The sequence below is a fragment of the Cygnus atratus genome, chromosome 3 (assembly GCF_013377495.2).
Source record: "Cygnus atratus isolate AKBS03 ecotype Queensland, Australia chromosome 3, CAtr_DNAZoo_HiC_assembly, whole genome shotgun sequence".
Classification (NCBI taxonomy): Eukaryota; Metazoa; Chordata; class Aves; order Anseriformes; family Anatidae; genus Cygnus; species Cygnus atratus.
The window spans coordinates 66452560-66474026 of NC_066364.1; the positions used below are offsets into that span (position 1 = coordinate 66452560).

Consider the following 21467-nt stretch of genomic DNA (forward strand, 5'->3'; position numbering starts at 1 on the left):
AAGATTGCAGACATCACTCACTGTTGGAGAGAGACTGACTTCTGTTGATTTTAATGGGCTCTACACCAGGTGGTAATGGCAAAGAAAAACTACTTTATATGACCCCTTTTGCACAAAGCAAGATAAGGCACCTGCAAAAACTCTCTTAGACCTGGCAATGAAATCCACTTTGTTTTGAAATTAGATCTAAGTCCTGGTCCCCCCCATTTCTTTGTTTTCACACATGGTATCAACACCCCTCAAGTCATCACAATGATCTGACAAATCACGTAATGAACCAGCTGGTACACCAATGGACATCTTTTTTTTGGAATGCAATGTCAATGGCCTATTGACCACTGTTTTCATAGGTGGGATGTAGCAGACTACGACTGACACCTGCCAAGAAGATGGTTTCCTCTGTAGAGAGGGTCTGGAAAATGAAGGATAGCACAGAGGTAGCCAGGTTTGCTCACATTTCTTCAACCATTGATTTAATGGTTAGGAAGAGATGTCAATGACTTCCTGAAGAGTCCATCAGCAAATAAGAGGCCATAAACAGACCTGACAATAGGAGAGTAGAAGTGGACATTCATAAAAAAAATCCCCAGGGATCTTTCAGAGAAGACTCAAAGCTGATGCAATTATCATGGGACAGATTTCTCAAAAATCAAGCTGGAAACGTGGAGAGAAAACAAAAGGATGAGTAGAATTAAATGATTAAAAAAAAAATCCTGAAATCCATGAAACACACCACAGTAGCTGTACTATAGGAGTCAGTGACTTCTGTGAGAAGAGAGGCACAGAGGGGAAGCTTCCACATACTGTACATATACCTACAAAATGTGAGTGTATGCACAAAAAGGGAGAGTAGGAAAAAAAGACACTTAACAACTTTCTTTAACTTTGATGAAATGACACGGCAAATTTTGATTTGATTATTTTAGTCCCAGAAATTTCTTTACATCAAAGATCAGGTGACTGCTTCAAATTGCCAATACCTTCCTAGTTTATCTTCATTCAACCAGAAAATGTAATGTGTCCTGCTGAAAAGACAGCACAGGCTGCTTTATTGCTACTGTACATGTAATACTCTATTGCATAGACTACATCAAATACTTAACAGCCAGAAGGAGAATATGGGCTGGAAAGGAGAAATAGGTATTTAGAACACATTAAATGTCTCAAACAACAGGGATGGAACGCACAATCAGCACATGAAGTATATTAGTCTTTCACACAGTTTTTCTTATTGCTCCATAAGGTTCAGGTTGGAGTTCAGCAAAGAGAGTGCAACAATGCTGCAATGTCATGACTATTAAGAAACGCAACAGTGAAGGATGACTAGCAATGGCAACTTCTTCTGAGTTTTTGAGAGGTTTCTCTCCATCTGTTAGCCAACATCGAATACCTCATCAAAGCTCTTCCACTTCTCCTGTAAAGCCTTTCTTGTCTTATCCAAAGGACCAGCTTGGCAGTGCCCTGCCACACAAAAATCCTCAAACTGAGGGGGCTGAAAAGGAAGAAAATAATTAATGTGAATTTACCAGGTAATTTAACTTCACTCATTTCAGGTGAATTTCAACATTTAATCACTTCTAATTATTAAAATACACAATCTATTGTACTTTGAATGGCAAGTTATTATTGAAGAGATTACTTTGTTACTTGTCCAGTAACAAAATAATTTCTGAGATGTAACTTGCAGAACCCCATTTGAGGGAGAGGTAAGAAATCCACCAAACCCTTTGAAACAAAACAAAAAGTTCCCAACCTTGTTGACATGATCATTCCACATATACTTCATAACCTGTCTTTATTGTCATTTATGAAGCAGTAAGAGCGTACTTCAGTACTAATTACATACTTAATTCAGGTATTTGACCCTTCTAGGAAAAGCAAATAAATAGTACAAGAGAAACCTGTTAAAAATAATATACTAATAACATCAACAACAACCAGGGGTACTGTACCAGACCCATTTCCAAACAGTTGCAAAGCTGATTTTAATACAAACATAACCACTATCTTGATGGTTTCAAAGAATCACAAAATGGCATGCAGCTTTAACAAAATATCAAAAATACATCCACGATTGAGAAAAGAAAGGATGCATCAGGAAAGCTTCATGGAACAGACGTACAGCTTTGGGAGAACAGTATGTTTAATAAATTTCTGGGAAAAAGAAAGCAAAGAAGGTCTCTACACTAATTACCACACTTACTTGCCTGCAGAAGTACAAAACAAACCAATAAACAACACCAACAAAACACTAGAGGTGAAACATGTTCCTTTGTGCGAGTATAAAACCAAAAGGGACTCAGTTAACTGGATAACAAGCTAATATTCTACAGTCACATGGGCTTTAAGCCAGCACGGATAGTGAACACGGACATAATCCCAGACACACGTCTGCTACTATCTAAAACACTGACAATAATTGCATACTTGTAGCTGGGTATATACTGGGCTCACTGGAACAGCCAACCATTTCACTCAGCTGTAGCTGCTAGTATAATTAAGAATATTAAAAAAAATAGGCAGAGTGGACAGTCAGAGAGCGTCAACACTCATTCGCTGAAAGATGAACAACAAAAAGGTTTTGCCCCAGTGAGAGCTCCAGGAAACCACCAGCCTGCCTTCAGACCCATGACCTAGAGGCAAAGGCATCCTTGCCTATGCCTGATCAGCCAGGGCACAAAATTCTCACCCACTAAAAAACTTCTCCAGAGGTTTCTAGCTGTCAGAGATTCTGTTTTGTTGCCTCTCACACGTAGCACCTATTGCCTTGCTCTGTAAGCAAGTATAGCCCGTGACCGGCTACCAGGCAGCAAGCCCTGCAGTGATATACATCTGGATTTTAGGAGCCAAGTTCCTCTGCTTGCTGTGTTCTGTGAAAGGTGGAGGGAGGGGGAACACCACAGGAGAATTAACTCCAAACATTATTTAATCATTACAGAATGACTCTTTAAGCATGTTTACAGTCATTCACATCTAAGGCTTTTTCTCATTTCCTGGAACCTTATCTAATGTGAATTCCATACGGAAGTTTTTAGTGGTATATGAAGATGCATGCAAACTAACCATACTCCAAATCATTCAGATAAAATAAAATAGTATGTCAAACAGTGAAGAAACTAGGGCTGTCGAATTATATCTGAACAAAGAAAAAAAATCTGACCTTTTTGTACAAACTTAAACGAACTATTATAAATCCTTAATTCAGATGATAGCTCTGATGTGGCTAAGCACAACCTTGCTTACAGTTGTCTCTCTTTTTATAGACAGAATGCGTATTATCCATGTGATAGCAGAGAGCTCACATGACTAACCACCAACATGGAGCTTTTCAGGGTTTAGAACTTAAACTTCGGAGATTAGGGCTCTTGCCCCAAAAACAGTCCAGAAGAGCAGCAGGAACCAGGATATGACAAAGCAGAGAGAACTTCTGCTGTACCTTTACGGATAATGGCTGCCCCATAAACTTCCCCTGTGAACTTCTGAGGATGCCATTTAGTCATTTCTGCTTTTATTCTGCACAATTTTAAATATTAAATATACCCATAGGTATTAAAAGTATATATTGATAGTGCATATGAGAATACATACAATAATTTATATTTATCATGAAATGCCAATAATGCGTTGTAAAAAAAAGCCTTACTTTACTCAAAACAACCATAACTAAATTATCATGAATACCTCATTCCACAATACTAAGTTCAAAATGATAAATGATGCATTACAATTCCAGCCTCTATTAACAAGCAACTTCAACTCCAGCAATTCCACAAAGAAATCCTTAGAAAGGAATGGGAAAAAAAAAAAAGTCAGCAAAATATAAAAGTTCCTCATAAAAAGATGTTTGGCTGAGGAAAATAGCTGTACAGTAAGAACCTCCTATCTCAAGAGGATATAGAGGAGACAAGTGAACTAAAAGCTAACGTCAAGCTCCCATCCTGGAATCCAAAAACAGTTAGCTCTACATAGTTTCTTGAAGTATTTACCAAACACGTATTATTTGTGAGACTGTCTTCCCTGTAACACAGAAGTCCCACTGTTACTCGAAATATTACAAGAAATAAAAACAATGTCAGCATGTGGATCACAGGAAATAAAAAACTGTTCCAAAACAAAATAAATTATTTAAGAAGAAACAAAATGTTCAGATGTGCTTACTAGCCAAGCACAGTTCAGAAACTGGAAAAATCTTTTATTGTAATCTTGTGAAGGAAAAAAAAGTAGCAGAAGATAAGTATTTTAAATAACCCAGATACTTTCTGTGATGACTCGGCCCTTATTGCGACTTTTTATAGCCGACAGGCTGAATATTTTAATTTCTATGCCAGTTTTACACAGGCAAGAAGTAGCCACTGATTAAGAGCTGGCTTAGTCTGAATCCAATGAATGGCGATTAATATCTCCTCTCCTGTACAGCTGTGAGCCAACGTTCATGAAGCCATAAAGTGCAGGGAAGGAAAAGCAATTGACTAAACGCAAATTTTAAAGCGTTGATAAAAGGGTGCTCAAAGTCACCCTTTAAACTTGTTCTTGGCCTACAATGCACACTGCCATTTACAACAAAGGGTTTAGCAAATGGTTTGTCGTAATTGGCCTCAGGTGACACACTTTTCACATGGATAAGTGTGCACGTGGAGATCTTGCAGGACATGTTTTCACATAAAAATGTTGACTCCAAGATGTTACAGTGACAATTCATCACAGATATTTGCATCCCAAGCACTATATCAACAAAACCCCAAACGTTTTATAGTCCTAAACCCCCTTGTGTATCATTCCAGGAAACATTTCATCATAACAAAATTGCTGACGACCAAATATTGCAGGCAATCCTAATCCTGCCAGTGAAGGACCATCTCCCAGCAGCACAGGTTCTGATGTTCTGCATAGCCTAAATTTGAGTATCTCTAGGGGCAGGGCTCTCATTGCTTCCCAGAAGAAATGTTCTACTATTTATTTATGAGATCCGACTGTGAAAATATTCTTCTTTTTATTCAGATTAAATTTACTACTCCCAATTTTTACCATTTATAATCCCTCGCAGCATCTTAAGTAAATCTTTTCTGCATAAGACTGACAGCTTTCATGTACGCAAACTATTACAGCAGCCCTCTGCCCTTTATCCCACATACAGAACTTAATTCACTCTGCTTGAATTAGACTTCAGTATTCAACCATTTGCTATGCTTCTACAAACTCTCTCCAAAACACACACCATGTCCTCAACACCATAATTTTTTGGACTCCTGTGAACTGCCTGATAGCTCTTACATGCCTTCCCACTGCTGTGGCTCCCACACCTGGATGCGGGAATCCAGACGCAGCCCCACCACAGCTGTGATGGACAAGCAGTGTTATTCATGCCCTCATCTCTGCAATTCAACTTCTGGTGGGCAGATTGCATGGCCATAAAACACTGTTTTGCCGTGCAAGAATATTCTACGGCTACAGCCACCATCGCCATCCCACTGCTCTCCTGCTGCTATCTCCTCCACTTATCCTCAATTTCAGGAGCATGCCTCAAATTCATTCAGCTCCGTCTCCTAAACCTTTCAATCATCCTGAGGATCTGCAGAGCATCTTGAACTGTTTACAAGTACCAATCTCACCCCTCCTCTCTGCCCAGAGCAATCTGCTTTTGAAGAATGCCTGCTGGACCACTGGAGATCATTAGGCACGGCCCTCCCCTGCCAGCATGGAGGGCGACTGCTGGGGTCAAGCACAATGGCGCTCCCAAAACATCATCCAGTGCCACAGAATTAGTAAAATCTTTTCCATCGCCAGTGGTAACGGACAGAATCCAAGGCAGCAAAAGGATCTGTGGCTTTATAATACGCTATTCAAAATATCTGCTGATGGTCATAAGACAGAATAAGTAAGCCAAAAAAACTGTATGATGTAGTCAGTTGGCAACTGGGGAAAATCACATACAAAATGAAATGCGTTCAATGCTGTAAAAGCAGGGCTGTGGGAAATTGTTGGTTCTCCATATAAGGATCCAATATTTTTTCAATTTGCCAGCATAGCATAAAGCATATAAAATCTTAAAATAAAATTCTAAATGTTAAACATGAAGAACACTTTTTACAGTATTTCTTAAGAATGTTAATTCTGCATACCCATGAGTCTCAATTTTACAATTTGTAGCCAGCCTCAATGAAAAATGAGGATTTTTAACTTCTCCATATAAAAAGTCAGCCACCTTTTTAATTGAGAGTTAGAAAAGCATAATTGAAAATTACTAACCTCAACATACTCATTAGTGACAAACCCTAACCCCAGTTAAACGCAGCCCTAATAGGATTAAAGCAGCATGCAGGATGATGTATGCAGCCCTGGTATGCACAAAAAGCTGAAGAAAAATCTGGATCCATTTGTAGAGCGGCGATCAGAAGGCAGCTCGGTTGGTGCCCGAGGTGCACATGCACCCACCACAGCACTTCCCTGCCTTGCTGGAGCTGCAGATGCTGCTGCGGAGGCACCACCACAGGAGAAGTCAAGCACACCAACATGCTCACCCCCATCTGCCTGCTGCACACAACCTGGTTTTGCACGCACCAGCTGAGGAGGGCAACACAGCTGGTCTTCCCATGCCCTTCAGTCTTCCCAAGCCCTTTGCACGGCCATGCTCACAGCACAGCCCTGCCTCTCCACGCACTGGCTGCCCCTTCCACATCCTTCAGCATCCACCCCTCCACAAAGGTCTTCAGCTTGCGAGCATGCTGTTTTGACCACCACAGCTACAAATTTGCACACGCAGGTACGCAGGACCCAGGCTAAGCTTCAGGGTCTCCATGTCCTTCAGTGGGCATCAAAACCGTCGAACGTGAGACTTCCTATTGATCACATGCCACTGGCTACACATCTAAGGAGGCTCAGGAGGGTAAATAATTTTTTCCCAAGTCAATTGTAAATTGGCTTCCTAAATTGTCTCCAGATCCTTTCCAGACAGCAGAATGGAAATAATTAGAGGTGGTTGGAAAATGGAATTTTTGTCCTGCGGGGAAAGTCTGATAGTCCTGTGCTTATTTTTATCCTGACACAGGCTAGAGTGAAAAAGCCTTAAAATATTTAATAGTATATCAGAATACCTTGCCATATTTCGCTCTGAAACACTAACATGAAAACATTTTGACCCATTTTGCCGCTAGACAAGAGGTCAAACAGAAACCATTTTGAGCTGAATTATCGCCAGGCCAGCCAGGGGAGGATGGGTGAGGTAGAAGAGCTGGCAGGCGTTACGACATGCAAGTGGTGCTCCAGAGCGACCAGGGATGGGAAACGTGAGGCCACGGTGGATGCAGAGAAGCAATGGGAGAAGGCAGCAGCCAAAGTGCTCAACATTTGGGTGAGACACGGTCTGGGCCAGTGGCTACACCAGGAGCACCAATGGACACAAGGGATTACACGAAGAGCACCTTTCACATGTGGCAACACACTCCCGCCTCTAAAGGCCCCTCACACTCAGGGCCTTGGGAGAAGCCAGGCCGTCACTGCAACTGCTGGTAGACAACGCTGCCCTCCTTCAGCAAAGGGAGAAACCAACGTCACACACCTGGATGACGAGGACTGGGGTAAGGTGGCACTGCCTGGACCGGCCAATGGAGGACCAGGGAAGCTTCCACAGCCCAGGGTGCAGAAGCCCAAGCCTCCACCCCTACAGCACCTCCCTGACCCATGCAACTCACACAAGCATCACCCATCCCTCACTTGGACACACCACCAGCCCATCTAAGCCACTTATCTTCCTCACCAAGATCCTCTCCCCCTGCCACAACTATGCAACAGTCACCAGCACTGTCGACACAAGCTGTCTGACTGTCCATACACCGCCTTCTGTCACTCTGGGTGTGAGACGAAGGACGGGGGGAATTACACTTAATCACCACTCCTTTGTTAAGCTTCCGAAGACAAACTTAAATAAGACCTTCTGGAGGTTTGAATGAGGAGGTTCCCCCCATTTTAAAATCAACTTTGTATTTTCAGTCAGCAATGGTTGACCCCTAACCTTCCCTGCTGCTTACTTTGCAGGCAACGCTTGCCCTGCATACATACTGACTTCTTCATGGAGAGCTGACGTGCCATGGGGAAATCTGCAGAGAGCTGATCTTTGAAAGTCGTACACAAACTGCAAACAAGCGTAAAGGATGGGATTCGCCCTCAGAAAGAAGATACCTCCCCACCTGTTCTTCACATACAACACGATGGTTTCTGCTGCCTAGCCAGAGATATACTGTTGAACCAAGGACCTAGGTAACTCAGGTAAAGAGTAAGACTCTTTCTTCCTGACACCTTCGAGATGGCTGCTTTATGCAAGCAGGAACCCTCACAGGAAAATATCCAGTGTCATCACCCTGCTAGGGGTCATCCCTTCAGTTGTTTTGCTGATACAGCCATGGAAATCCTGAGCAGATGTGAATTCTGCATCATCTGAATTTTGGGTTCAACAAAATGCCCTTGGCTAGTATTCGTGATGACGACATCTAACGTGCCACTAAGCCACCATTCCCTGAATGCAACTTTTCACTGTGCAGCTACGGAGGTCTCCTTGGCCTCTCTTATTCAGGTCACCTGGCAGCCCCGACCAGAAGTACCTGCAGCATGTCGTGCATGCACAGCTGAAGTGGACAGGGCCTTTAGCACGAAATGACTAGACACAGACACAAGCAAAAATGCTTAGACCTTTGTGCCTTTCTCTGAAAGCTCTCTCCAAGCCAGACCAAAGTAGTGAGACAAAGGAGCCCTCGAAGCTCACCACCCTTCTGACACCCAGTCCTTTTGACCCCCAGTGCAAGGATTCATGATTTCCATCTCTCTGAGACTATACACATTGCCATACACGCTGCCATACAAAGGTATGGCAGAAGGTATGCAAAGCTGGGTTTGGTTTTAAACTCGCAAATGGCAGCACAGTGGTTGTCACTGTCTATCAAGGCAGGTTGGCCAGCAAGACTAGTCCATTTGATTATGGGTCAAGCTACCCTTGTGCTACCCACATATACTCCAGTTACTCCCCACATCTGTACGCCCAGACTGGGAGAAGGACAAGGAGAAAAGCCCTGGCTGCCCCATCTCTCAAAAACTGACAAGGACTCAACACAAATGCTGATTGACCCATCAGGATGCTGTTTCCAGCTGTGAAGCCTTGATGCTTACATGCAGTAAAGCTGCACTACCTTCTTCACCCAGTGTCCATGCCAAGGTCTCATCAAACAGGAAAAAAAATCATAACTCATCCTCCTTACTGGACATGTATGAGTGACAGCCACCTGGGAGGCCATCTCTTCCAGAGGAGAGCATTATAAAGTTTTATCAAAAGCAGTCTCTGTACACAAGACTGATTCAGGCTCTAAAAGAAGAGAAACTTCCAACAGTGTTAGATAAAATTAGTTTTATTAACAAAAGAGAGGATGAAAAAGAAACAATTTCCTTCTTCATCTTTACTGGGCAATGTTCCAAGGAAATCCTTCTTTGCAAGGCAGCAGCTTGTCCCAAGGACAGAGCTTTACTCCTCAGAAGTCAAACCCTAAGGAACAGCTGCAGAAGGGAAAGGAGCAATTGCACCAGGCGAGGTTCGAAAACTTCACGTCTCCTAACCTTCTCATATGGAAATGCTGCTTCCAAGCAGCTTTCTACTAGACACTGATAATTCCGCAGGTATCAGAAAAGGCTCAAAAAAGGCGTTGATGAAGAAAGTGAAACGCTGTCCAGGAAAAGATAATCTTTTGGAGTTTTGAATTTGGATGGCCACCAAATGAGAAATCGTTTCTTCCTTTTTTAATATTTCCACACAGTGGGACAAGCTTTGCAAGAAAAAAAAAATCAATTAAATTCACGCAGTCAAAGAGAGGCGAGGCACCAGATGATGCTAGTTTCCCTTCATCAAAGATTCAGATTCAGAGGCTATGTCTACGGGTGATGATGCTAACAAGTACAAACTTGTTCTGAGCAGACATAAGCAGTCCCTGCCCACACTCGGAGATAACCAAAAGCCTTTTGAACGCTTAGCACGGCTCTGGGCCAAACTAATAAGCTCTGCTGAGCCGCAGGTACATCACCTTTAGCTCCGTGCCATTACCTTGGGCTCAGCACACGCTGGCAATGTTCACAGCGCTTCACGCTGGCTCAAAGCACAGGCAGGGTTCATTCCCGTCTGCCTTCACCACGAGACGCAGACAGAGCTGCTGTCACGCTCACGGCTTCATCTTTAAGCCCTGACTTTGGTCGTGCAACCACTCACGCCAACTGCTTGCGTTATCAACCTAACAAAAAACATCTCAGGCCGGTCTTCTACTCGAGCGTATGTTTTGACACCAAAACAAATGTTCTTCGCATTAAGTGGATGAAAGATCTTGAACTGAGCATCTAACTAAGATACTTGGCTTTAATTTTGAATTGTGTGTCTGTACCACAGCTTTTCTATTGAAAATAAAGAATTTACACATTTGAAAGAAGCTTCTTAAACAAAGCAGTGTTTTTATTCAAGTGTTTCTTTGGAAATACTTCCTCCACCCTCTGAACAGGGGCCATGTTTAGGCAGCTGGCTGGGGAGCAGAAAGAAGGGGAGGATGAGAATCGTGCCGTGCTCGCGGCAGGTAGAGCTGCCAGACTTCTACCCGGCTTTCGGGCTCCCAGATTTTGAGAGCTCGTGTCTGCTCTTTGACTCAGAAATGACATCTCTACAGACAGACAGAGGGGTATGGGGCTGTAAAACCAAAACATATTTTCTTAACACTGCTCCAGAAATATCCTCTGCTAAACGTGTAACAGATGCATGTTCCTCATTAAAAAAGTGTTGCTATACATTATGTCTTGGCTGTAGACAGATTCTGGCAAAGCCTGATACACTGTGGACATATAATTCATGCGTATAGTATGTGAACTCTGTACCCCACTTCTCAACCTGCTGAGCTCCTATCATGGCTTTTGGGCTGTGGAAATGGGAGCAAAGGGAGAAAGCACCAGTGTGTGTTTGATGCTGGAACTGAGAAAACAACCATTCAAAGCTTTTGAACGTACTTCTCCCAGTACAATCCCCAGGCATCCAGTTTTCATTCCCACGTGTGTCATGAACCGGAAAAGCCACACCAATTCCAACTACCTTTCTCTAAGAGGAAAAAGAAATCATCACTTGACGGTGACCATTTTGTTCCTTGAGTCATCTGTCTCCTTTTGTTAAAAACTTAACTTTTGGTTTCTTGGAAAGGTAGGCCCTAATGATGAACTACAATATTTTTGGCTGATTGGCGCTTAAAACCAGCCCGTGCTAAGCATAACTTCATAGTCCACAGGGAGACCCTCAGTTTTATTCCTTGCCTGGTATCCAGACTTGCATTTAATTACTGGTTATTTAGATTTATAGGCAGATTTGCTAAAAACAGTGACTCTCTGTGTGCAGACAATAACCTTTTGATGGGTACGGTAGTAAAACTGAAATTGCTATGTAAACAGGACCAAATTTTAAAAGTAGCTGGTGTAGCTCTATAATGAAATTGGCAGCACTGTGTGGGTACTTTGTCTCAGAGAATGCTAAATGGTGCATAGCCAGCGCTTGCTCCATAAACTGTCAAACAAGAGAACCGCAACTGTTCAGCGATTTGTTTTTATAATGTAGTTCTCCGCCATGGGAAATGTCTTTTCCATGGCCAAACGCAGAAGCCAGCGGGATCCAAAAGAAATACAAGGGAGAAAGATGATGTCTATAGGGTGTCTCCCAGCAGAGAAAAAAGGTGAAGGAAAAAGGTTCTGAAAGAGTCAGGTTTGGTAGTGTTATTGAAAAAATACAATGCTCAGGCAAGAATTACTTTTGGGATGCTATCATTAATTGTTGAGTACCAATAATGCTACTATAACACCTAAATATTTCTTTTCATTCATTAGTCAATGTAGAGATAAAACTGATGCCTACATCAACAGAAAGATTAAACAACAACACGTGTACCTGGTAACCTTCTTCTGAGGGCCTTTTACTACTTTACACAATGAAGCAGACCTCATCACCTTTGAAAGGCAGAAAAACTAATACCCACCTTTGATTGCTGAAGAAACAAACTTTCTGCAAGTAAGCGATATCCAAGCTACACTTCAGCAAATAAAGCGATATGTGAGCACTGGTCCCAGGTTTCCTGTTTTGTTCTATACTCTATTTGTCATTTCTTTGCAGTTTTATAGCTCATGTCAGTACAACAACCAACAAATTTTGTTTTGTTCATAATAATGGAGGGCAGATAGAAAATGAAAGTCTTTCCGACTGAAAGGATGTCGCCAATTCAGATTTTAACAGCAACTGATATGGACTGACTTTATTTCTAATAGCTGTCCCAGTGAAGTCTCTCTCAATAATGGAAAAAACAGCACAGATCTCCTTTTTTCCTACTTCTTCTTGGACCAGGCAGAAAGAAAGAAAAGATAAAATGTGGAATTGAAACCTCATCTGACCTAGTCCTCAGGAAGATGCATTACATTTTAAGGAATTGACTCTGGAGAAATAATCAAATACACAATATTTTTTACTGGGGTTCAAGTGTCCACAATACCCAGAGAAATAATCAAGGAAACCCTGAGTAGACTGCAAGACTCCTCTGTACATGTAGAGCTAGTTCCCAACAGTGCAATTGTAGCTGGTAATCAAGCCTTGCACACTATCAGGTGGCAGATATAACAGTTACTTGCCCACTACCCTACAACTTCCCTGACTGCTGCCAGACTGGGAACTGGTTGTTCATAACACAAGCAAAGGTAGGACAGGACTATGGCAAGTGGCTGGAGAGCTATCAGCAGTAATGCACCAACTGCAACAAATCAGCTCAACAAGAAGGGAGTGTCAACACACATCAGTAACTTAGACCGTGATTGCTGAGAATCAAAGTTCACATCGTTTTATGTCCCTGAAATGTCAACCCAATGGCGAATTTAAAAATAATAGTTATATCACTTTGCCAGCTATAAGACAAATCTTAGTAACATTGTGTTGATCTTGACCTGGCCTGAGACAAAGAAGTCACAGATGCAGAGAAAAGCGTAGGCCTGAGGAGCAATTACAGAAAATAAAAATTACAGCCATGATACAACATGCCAAATCCCTATTCAATCCCTATTACCAGTTGCAATCTATATTATCCTTGGATGATATTTCTAGATAAGGATGCCTGCTAGCCACATCCTCTTTTATTGAATGTACAGCATGTTACAAGCATTATGTAAATACGTGAACTTTACAGAGGGGAGAGCGTTGTGAGCATTGTGCAGATATTTTCCTTTATTGCTCTTAACTACTGGATTGTGATACAACTTAAAAATTGTCACAGAATCACAGAACAGTTTGGGTTAGAAGAGACCTTAAAAATCATCTAAGTCCAACCCCCTGCCATGGGCAGGGACAGCTCCCACCAGACCAGGTTGCCCAAAGCCCCATCCAGCCTGGCCTTGAACACCTCCAGGGACGGGGCATCCACCTCTCTGGGCAACCTGTGCCAGTGCCTCAACACCCTCTGAGTGAAAAATTTCTTCCTAACGTCCCATCTAAATCTACTCTTTTTCAGTTTAAAGCCAGTCCTCTAACTCAGAACTCAACGAGCCCAACACATTTAGTTAAGACAGTTTTTACCTGCAGCAACAAAAATAGTGCTCTCACCAAATAAAAAAATACTGAGGAAGGAAAAAAGATTCATAGCAAGACCGCACACATGAGGTCATGAAAACCTGGACAAAGAGGGAGTTTAGAAAGGAAATAAATAAAAGGTCAACCTGAGTAATTGCCCTTTTTTAAAGAAAAGGAGGGGGGAAAAAAAGAAAGCTACCTTATAATTATTTATGATAATTTAGCTTCTCAGGCATTATTTAGCTTTGTGAAAATTAAAAAGCAAAATCTTAGCACTATTTAGTATTTTTCTACACATATACACAGGATTTTATAGGTACAGTACGCCAAATGCAGACCGCTGTAATGTGGACAAATAGCTGAAATCACTGTTGTCAGGTGGCACTGATTTATCTCACTACAGAAAATGAATCTCAAACTACATCCATTTCACTATCAGTTTCTGTGCTTTGCAGTCAGAACCAGAACTTAATTTTGCAGTTAAATGAATAAATGTATTCCTCCTACAAAAATAACTGCTGCGATTGCTGAGTACCAAAGTGTCAGAAAAAAAAACCTCACTGGACTCCAGCAACAATATGCCCTCTTGCTTGCCTGTATACTGCAGAGCAGGAATTTCCTTCCCTTTTTTGGCACTTTCCTCCAAAGCGGATGCTGAATTCAAGATAATAGGGAGAATAAAAGGCAGGGGCAGGCATCTCCCGTATATCCTATTCTACTACTACTAGACAGCTGAATACGTTAGACAACTAGAAGGGAATAGAGAGTCAGCTGATAAATTTATTCTCTAACAGGAAACAAGAGCTCATGGAAGAGGAATCCATTTGAACTGTATCTGATCATGCCTGCTGGTGAGCAGCAGGGTGGAGGTGAACTCAAGACTGCACACATCTTGAGTGGAAGAAGTGCAAGGACCAAATCAATAAGACACCATGTACCATAATACGAATTTTAGAAAGCTAATATTTGGACCAAGCCAATACAACACAGGCATTGATGGTTTCAACATAATTATTTTAGACTGAAATGCCTGAAACTAAGTAATGCATTACTTACCTGAAAACTTTTATATCTTTAAGCAAATATTTTCTCCCTCAAAATCTGATAAAGGGGAAGATATACAAAATATTTTAGTTCAAATAAAATATTCCTGTTGGTTTGAAACCACAGGAAAAAAATAATGATTTTAACAGTTTCTTTTTTCAAATAAGATGCCTTGCAGTCAGTTGGTAAAGCTTGAAAGCTTATAATTACTTAACAAGCTTTGTATTCCAAACAATGGTATCTTAATGGTTCAAGTTTCTCTTCTTTCTGCTGTCATACATACAATGATCACGCAAGTTAATTATAGAGAGTTGACATTGCCAAATATCACGCGCTAAAGTTGTGATATAGTTCTACTAGAAATCACAACAACTATACCCTAATTATTGGTATCGCTACCACGTTAAAGACCTCACTCTCTCTGACTACGGGCAGGTTGCATCTATGGTCAAGACCAACCTTGCACCAACTGGCCTAAACAAACACTCTGCAACAAGAGTACAGCTGCACAATGTCAGCACCAGATCCAGGACTCAATCTTTCTGCAGCAGATTTGTTTCTTGAACTAGAATGAGGGGTGAATGTCCACTTTCTGGAGAGCTGCCTCTAGTATTTCCTTTTAAAAGCTACCTTATTACTCTTGTAGCGCTCTGTAAAGGAAGCTAATTCTGTATGTGGTTAATGCGTATAAGCATGCCTCCTATCTCTGAAGTGAGATAATTTTAAGAGCATTTTCAAGTGACTAACATGAAAGCAAGTAAGCAATTTAAGCTTTATAGCATCAACTGAAACAGACATTTTGGCACACATCTAAACTCTTCAGTGTCCCTGCTGAACACATCTATAATTCTCATTTTTATTCTAGATAAGATATACACTGCCTTTAGTATGGTAGTGATGCAATTTAAATGATTTAATTAAAATAATATGCTCTAGTCCTTGGCCACTCTCTTGCTATAAAGTAGGAATTTCCTTTGGACAGGCACTGCACAAAAGCTAAGTTGTGATTGCTTTTCCCAGCTCCAAAGAATGTAGTCTTAATTCCCATTCCTGCCAGACACCAGAAGGGTCCGCTAATTTCTTTGATGCTTTTCCTTCTCCAACTCTAAATCCATCCTAACAGTATAAGGAAAGCACAAGCAGTTGTTACCATGATACTGAGTTTAAAATATTAATAAGGACTAGTAAAAAGCATCCACATTTGTACTACTTTCTGACTTACTATTAGAATCAAAACCATGAGAAAATTCTTCTCCAAAGATGTTATTTTTCCAAGACTTTATAACCTGAATCTTTCTTTTTCTAGGGAAAGGAAGAGGATCTACAAGACAGACCCTAAAACCATCTTAACATTTATCACAAATTCTATACTTTGTAAATATTGATTTCTCTAAAACCTGATACCAATAAAGAGATTTCCTTTTTATTACTACAGCAGAAAACTGTTTTTACACCATCTCTCCTCTACAGTGCTTAAATATTTCATTTCCAAAAAAGAAGTAAGGCATTAAAATAAGGAGCAAGAACAACAGATTTTTAGGCTTTCTGGCTTTTAATTTCCATTAACGATTCACAGGAATTAATTTCTTTACACATATAAGACAAAGTTGCTGACTCAAGTGAGTGACAAACTTCTGCACGTGATTTCAGTGGAGTCCCAATACCCTCAAGGAGAACATTTGTCTTCTCATTCCTAACTGAAGATAAGTTCATTTCCAAACTGCATCCTGGAGACGTTTGACTGAAACTGCTTTCCTCCAGGCAAAAAGTAAACATCTATAAACATTTTATACTAACATTGCAAAGCAAAAAAAAAAAAAAAAAAAGGGCTATGCACTATTAACATGTACTCATGTGCTTTTTTCCCCTTCCTTTTCTGCGTTTATAAGAAACAGGCAATGATGCACACCACGAGGCTGGGATCTAATCAGACACAGTAAGGCCCTGTCTAGACAGGCAAAAGTTATCACAATCAGTTAACGTGGTTGAAGAACTCCATTAAGATGCAGGCCGGCCAGGATGAAACCACATTAGCAAGCCACACAGCACAGCTAGGCAGCGAGACGGCCGTGAGGCCTTCTGGGGCCTTCTCCCAGCACCTGGGAAGTGACACGGATGGGCCACCGCAACTCGGCTGCATCGGGCTAAAGGGACTGAGAACCACAAAATAAAAAAGCCTCGAAGTAAGCCAAACCAAAGCCCACCTTAGCAAGCTCACCCCTTCCAAACTGAGCCTCTGGCATGTCACAGCAGGGCTGAGGAATCGCCGTCAAACTACAGGCAGGTGTGCAGCCCTGCTCCACGGATCTTCGAGCCAAGCTCGGTGCAGCCCCACACAGTTCACAGAGGCTCAGCAGCAAAGAGGAGCCAGGCTGTACGCTGCTGTGCCTGGATTCATGCTGACCCAGCACCACCAACATGATAGCAGGTGCCCACAACAGAGAGGCCATCGCCTACCCAGCGGGTAAGCACCTGGTGAGGGTTTTCATTCTCACCCTTCATCCCCTGGAATTTCACCACTTCTGTTTGCAGGAAAACATGCTTCCGTGGTGTTTGGGATATAAGCACATACCTCCCAATAAAGAAACCCTATACACACACCAAGAAAAAGACAAAGCATGAAAGGAATGAAAAATTAAAGATGAGTGATTAGAATTGCATCTAATGCAAAGCGAACTTGCTTCCTTTGCTGTGATCTCCCCCACAATCTCAAAAATTTTATGGCTTCTTAATATCACCTCTCTACTTTGCAAACTACACATCACAGCATATTTGATTCAGCGGTAAATGTGATAAAACCACACGCAGTCTATTTATTACTCTTATTTTATTACTCTTTTTCAAATAATTGATTTTAAGATAAACAAAGAAATTGAGAATGCTAAGGAGAGAAATGAGGAAATAAGAGCACCTACTAAATCATTATCATAAAGTCTACAGGCAGTAGGAGCGGTTCTAAATCCAGACACTAACATTTAATCATGGCCCACAAGAAAAAGAAACAAAACTCATAGAAGTGCTCATGTTTTAATTGCCCTGACGATAAAACCTATTTTCAGCTATGCTGTCCCAAGCAACGAACTGCAAGCTTTACAGCTGCTGTTAAAGGCCTCACAAACCCTTTGCAGAAGAGGAGTAAGCATATACTTCTGCGGTTACACAATGCCGTACGTACACTTTGGGGAGAGGAGAGGAAGCTATAAACTATCCACAATCCACCAGGGAAAATCATTCATCTTTGAATCAAGAACAGGCTTCATAATAAATTCCTTAGCTATTGTATTATATAATCGCATTGGTAGCATTTGTCCAAACTTTTCCAGTGCATTACTTTGAGTGGCTGCAATTTAGTTTACAGAGGAAAAATAATCCCACAGAGAATTTGACAGCATACATGGGAACACTGGCAACTTTTCTGTTCCATTATTATTATATTATTATCCTCCCATTAACAGAAGCAATGTACTTCACTTTGGCACTAGCAGTATCTCACCTTTGTCTCTAAATGGCAAGGCAACCTGATTAATCTGTAAAGGTGTTTCACAGCACCATGAAACGTCCTTACTGATGTGCCTATGCACTATCAGGTGTAAGATTTGAGTTGAATTTCTCACTGCAAAGGCAAGCAGACAGCTCAGGGAGCTCAACAACAGCTAGCGGGAAGGACTGCAGACTGGGCATCCACATCACCCTCTGCAAGCATCGCACTGAAGGCAATTCAGTGTGCTCTTCAGCAGTGGACTAAGTACAAGTGTTTGGTGGTAACAGCATCAGCTGAGCATGGAAGAGCTCAGACCTGGCTAATAAATGCAGGTTTTGGACGAACATCTGAAATTTGAATATAAACAGTCCTTCAACCAATTCATGGTAAGTGCTATGAAAAGCTGCACTGTGACACAGGGGTAAGAGTGCCTAGATGCCATAGTTCAATATTGCTAAGCCCTGTATGCAGACACACAGACTCTACTTCCCTTTGGTAGCCAACAAGTAATAAGAATTAATCATGATTTGCAATTGCAGCAACAGTTATTACTTCTAGATCATCAGAAAACGTACTGTAGGGATCTAACAGGAGACCACAGGAATGCTCCCCAGGACCTGAACACCAGTGAACACCTGCTGACAGCTTTTCAAGGGATTGCACTAAGTGGAACAGGAGCAGCCAGGAAGGGAAAGGCCAGGTTTCCCACCTCTAGCAGGAGCGAGGGCTTTGCTGCCTTACGCTGATTCCCAGCTTCTACTTTTCAGCCAGCCCCAGTTTGGAGAAACACACACTCAGTGGGTCTGCATCCATCGCTGTCACAAGCCCATGTGAACAACACTTACTGCAAGTGTCATGAGTGCCTGTAAAACTTTTAGCTTGCCTTCTGCTCTAAGTTCTAGACAACACTACAAAGAACAACAAGTACCTGTAAAAGCTTACAAACACTTTTTATAGAACACAAATACTTTGTATAAAATGCTGCACATTCTGTTGTGCTATCTATGGCGTTTACTGTTGTCCAAAGCAACAATTATGCAAACACTTGTGCACTTGCTTAATTTTTCTGTTACAAACTACTCCATTATGCCTAATGGAGTCATTTACAAAGGCTCGTTTTTAGCCAGGGAGGCCAGGTTCCCCACGCTACGTGGGGAATCACTGCAGAGGCTCCTGGGGGAGGCAGGGAGGGGAGGGGGTGGTGCTCAGAGCACCTACAGCCACCCTGCAGCTCCACAGGCAATTTTGGCAGCGATACTAACTTTTGCCAGCTTAAAAAAGCAGCCCTGCCGTACCCACACCCTTTTCCTTCTCCTCTTACCCCCCAGTGAACCAAATCATGGAAGCGATCCAGGTTAAAATTAAATCCGGGGGTTTTTTGCTCTGTGCCTCAATCCAGTTCACCGCAGGGCAGCATAAGCATTCATACTGGTGTGAATGGGGAAAGGAGGCAGAGGTAGGCACGAGCTGCTAGGGTGACACCAGGTTATGCCAGGTTAAGCCACTCCAAGCACAGCCATGCCCCAACGCTGCACTTCCAGCCCCACTCACCCACCCACCACTGACGGTGCAGGGATGAGGGTGGTCCTCCCTCCCATCCCTGCCCTCTCCCCATGGTACCAGAGCTCAACAGCCCTCACAGACCCTCTCCTGGGAGCTAAAGCAGCAGCCAGCTCCTGCAAGGATTCAGGGGCTGGGTTAGATATTTGCTGTGTTAGCTCCCTGAACTGGCTTTGCACAGGGTCAGAGGAACCGGCACAAGGGAGAGGGTGCAATGGGACCATGACAGCTCATCCCAGCACAAGAGCATCCAGAGCAAGATGCCTGGCTACAGAGGCAATCCCCTCTGGGAGCAGGAGATGCCTCCCACCTCCCACAGGGACCAGCCACAGAAATAAAGCCAAACACATCGAGAAACGCCTGAAGGATTGTTAAGTTTTGCTCATAAAAAAAAAAAAAAAAAAAAAGGCATAAAAGGACATTATTGAAAGTAAAGTTAGATAAAGCAAGGTCATACAAAGTACTGGTTTCCTTTTACATTCTTTACATATACAAAGATCCCAACAGTTCCAGGGGGATTTTCTTGTATAGTCTTAATGAAAGCTGATTAAAGAAAATGACCATAAGCCTGCTGTTAATTTAAAACAAATTATTAATTTAATTCAGTGGGAGTTCTGGGTGTGTAAAGAGCACAACATGGCACCCTTGGATTCACACACACAGGTCTCTGGGGAAATGACAAGAACCCTGCGGACACGTAAAAAAGGCAAGATTTACTGCACATTATTAAAACCCAGCACACAAATCACCTACATCACAACATCTTCGCCAGACTTTAAACTCCTTACCCAAGCCCGACCTTTCAGAATTGCCATCGTTAGCTGCGCCTTCTCCCTTTTCAACCCCAATCGCCTCTACCCTGAAGGTCTCCAGCAGCGAGCCCTTTTATTTCACCACGATTTCCATCCGCGCTGCCGAGCCCCGCGATGCAAGGGCTACCTGCGAGGCAGCGAGGCTTCCGAGCCGGTGCTCATTACAAAGCCGGGCACGGCCGGGCACACGCGGTACCTGCCCGGACCTTGCCAGGTCCGGTACCCGGGGGGCTCCCGAGGGTACCCGGGGGGCTCCCCGCTGCCTGAGGCTCTTTGTTCGGCGGCACCAGAGACCGGAGCGGCCGCGCCCCAGCGTCGCTCAGCCCCGGGGGGTCCCCGCCGGACGGGGCGCACGGAGCCGCCCCGCTGCCGGCCGCGGAGGACGGGGCTCAGCACCGGCGGACAGACGCAAGGACGGCACCCGGCAGCTCCTGCCCCGAGGGGCCGGGGGCTCTCCGCCCGCCCCCCTCCCTTTCTCCCCCTTTACCTGCCCGCGGAGCGCCGCAGCCCCCGCGGACTTTGTCCCCGCGGCACGCCCGGCTCCCGGCGGCGAAGTTTCTGCCTCTACTTCGCTCCTCGCACCGGCAGCGGCGCCGCCGCACCCCCTGCCCGCCCCCTCCGTCCGTCCCTCCCTCCCGTCGGGGGAGGCGGTGGCGGCGGTCCGACCCCGCCCCGCGGCTCCTCCGCCCCGGCCCGAGCCGAGCCGAGCCCAGCTGGGACGGGCAGAGGCGGGCCGGGTCAGGGTGGGCGCCACAGACCAGAGGGTGCCGCCGGCTGTGACCGTGGCAGCTCCGCGGAGCGCCCGCACGTCGGGGCCGGGGCTGCTCGCACGGCCCCGGGGGTGCCCGGTCCCGGTCCCCGTCACCATCCCCATCCCCAACCCCGCAGGCTCAGGCAGGGGGTGTGGGGTCCAGGCCTCGCAGCCCCATCCTCCTCCACGTGCCCCAGCCAGGCCTCCTGTCTTTTCGCA

At 43.6% G+C, this 21467-nt stretch overlaps 1 protein-coding gene across 5 annotated transcripts in view; it reads right to left on the reverse strand.

The window, feature by feature from the left end:
* The window catches only part of TIAM2 (TIAM Rac1 associated GEF 2), a 170621-nt gene extending 149529 nt beyond the window's left edge, over positions 1–21092 (reverse strand). For 2 of the 5 annotated variants that reach the window (XM_050710027.1, XM_050710016.1), the window contains exon 1: positions 20985–21092. The gene's annotated coding sequence lies outside the window, so the exon portion shown is untranslated. Of the gene's footprint in view, positions 1–1390; positions 1493–3986; positions 4015–16848; positions 16954–20984 lie in introns of those variants that run through there. The other 3 variants (XM_050710020.1, XM_050710023.1, XM_050710021.1) reach the window with 3 other exon arrangements.
* Positions 21093–21467: the final 375 nt, after the last annotated feature.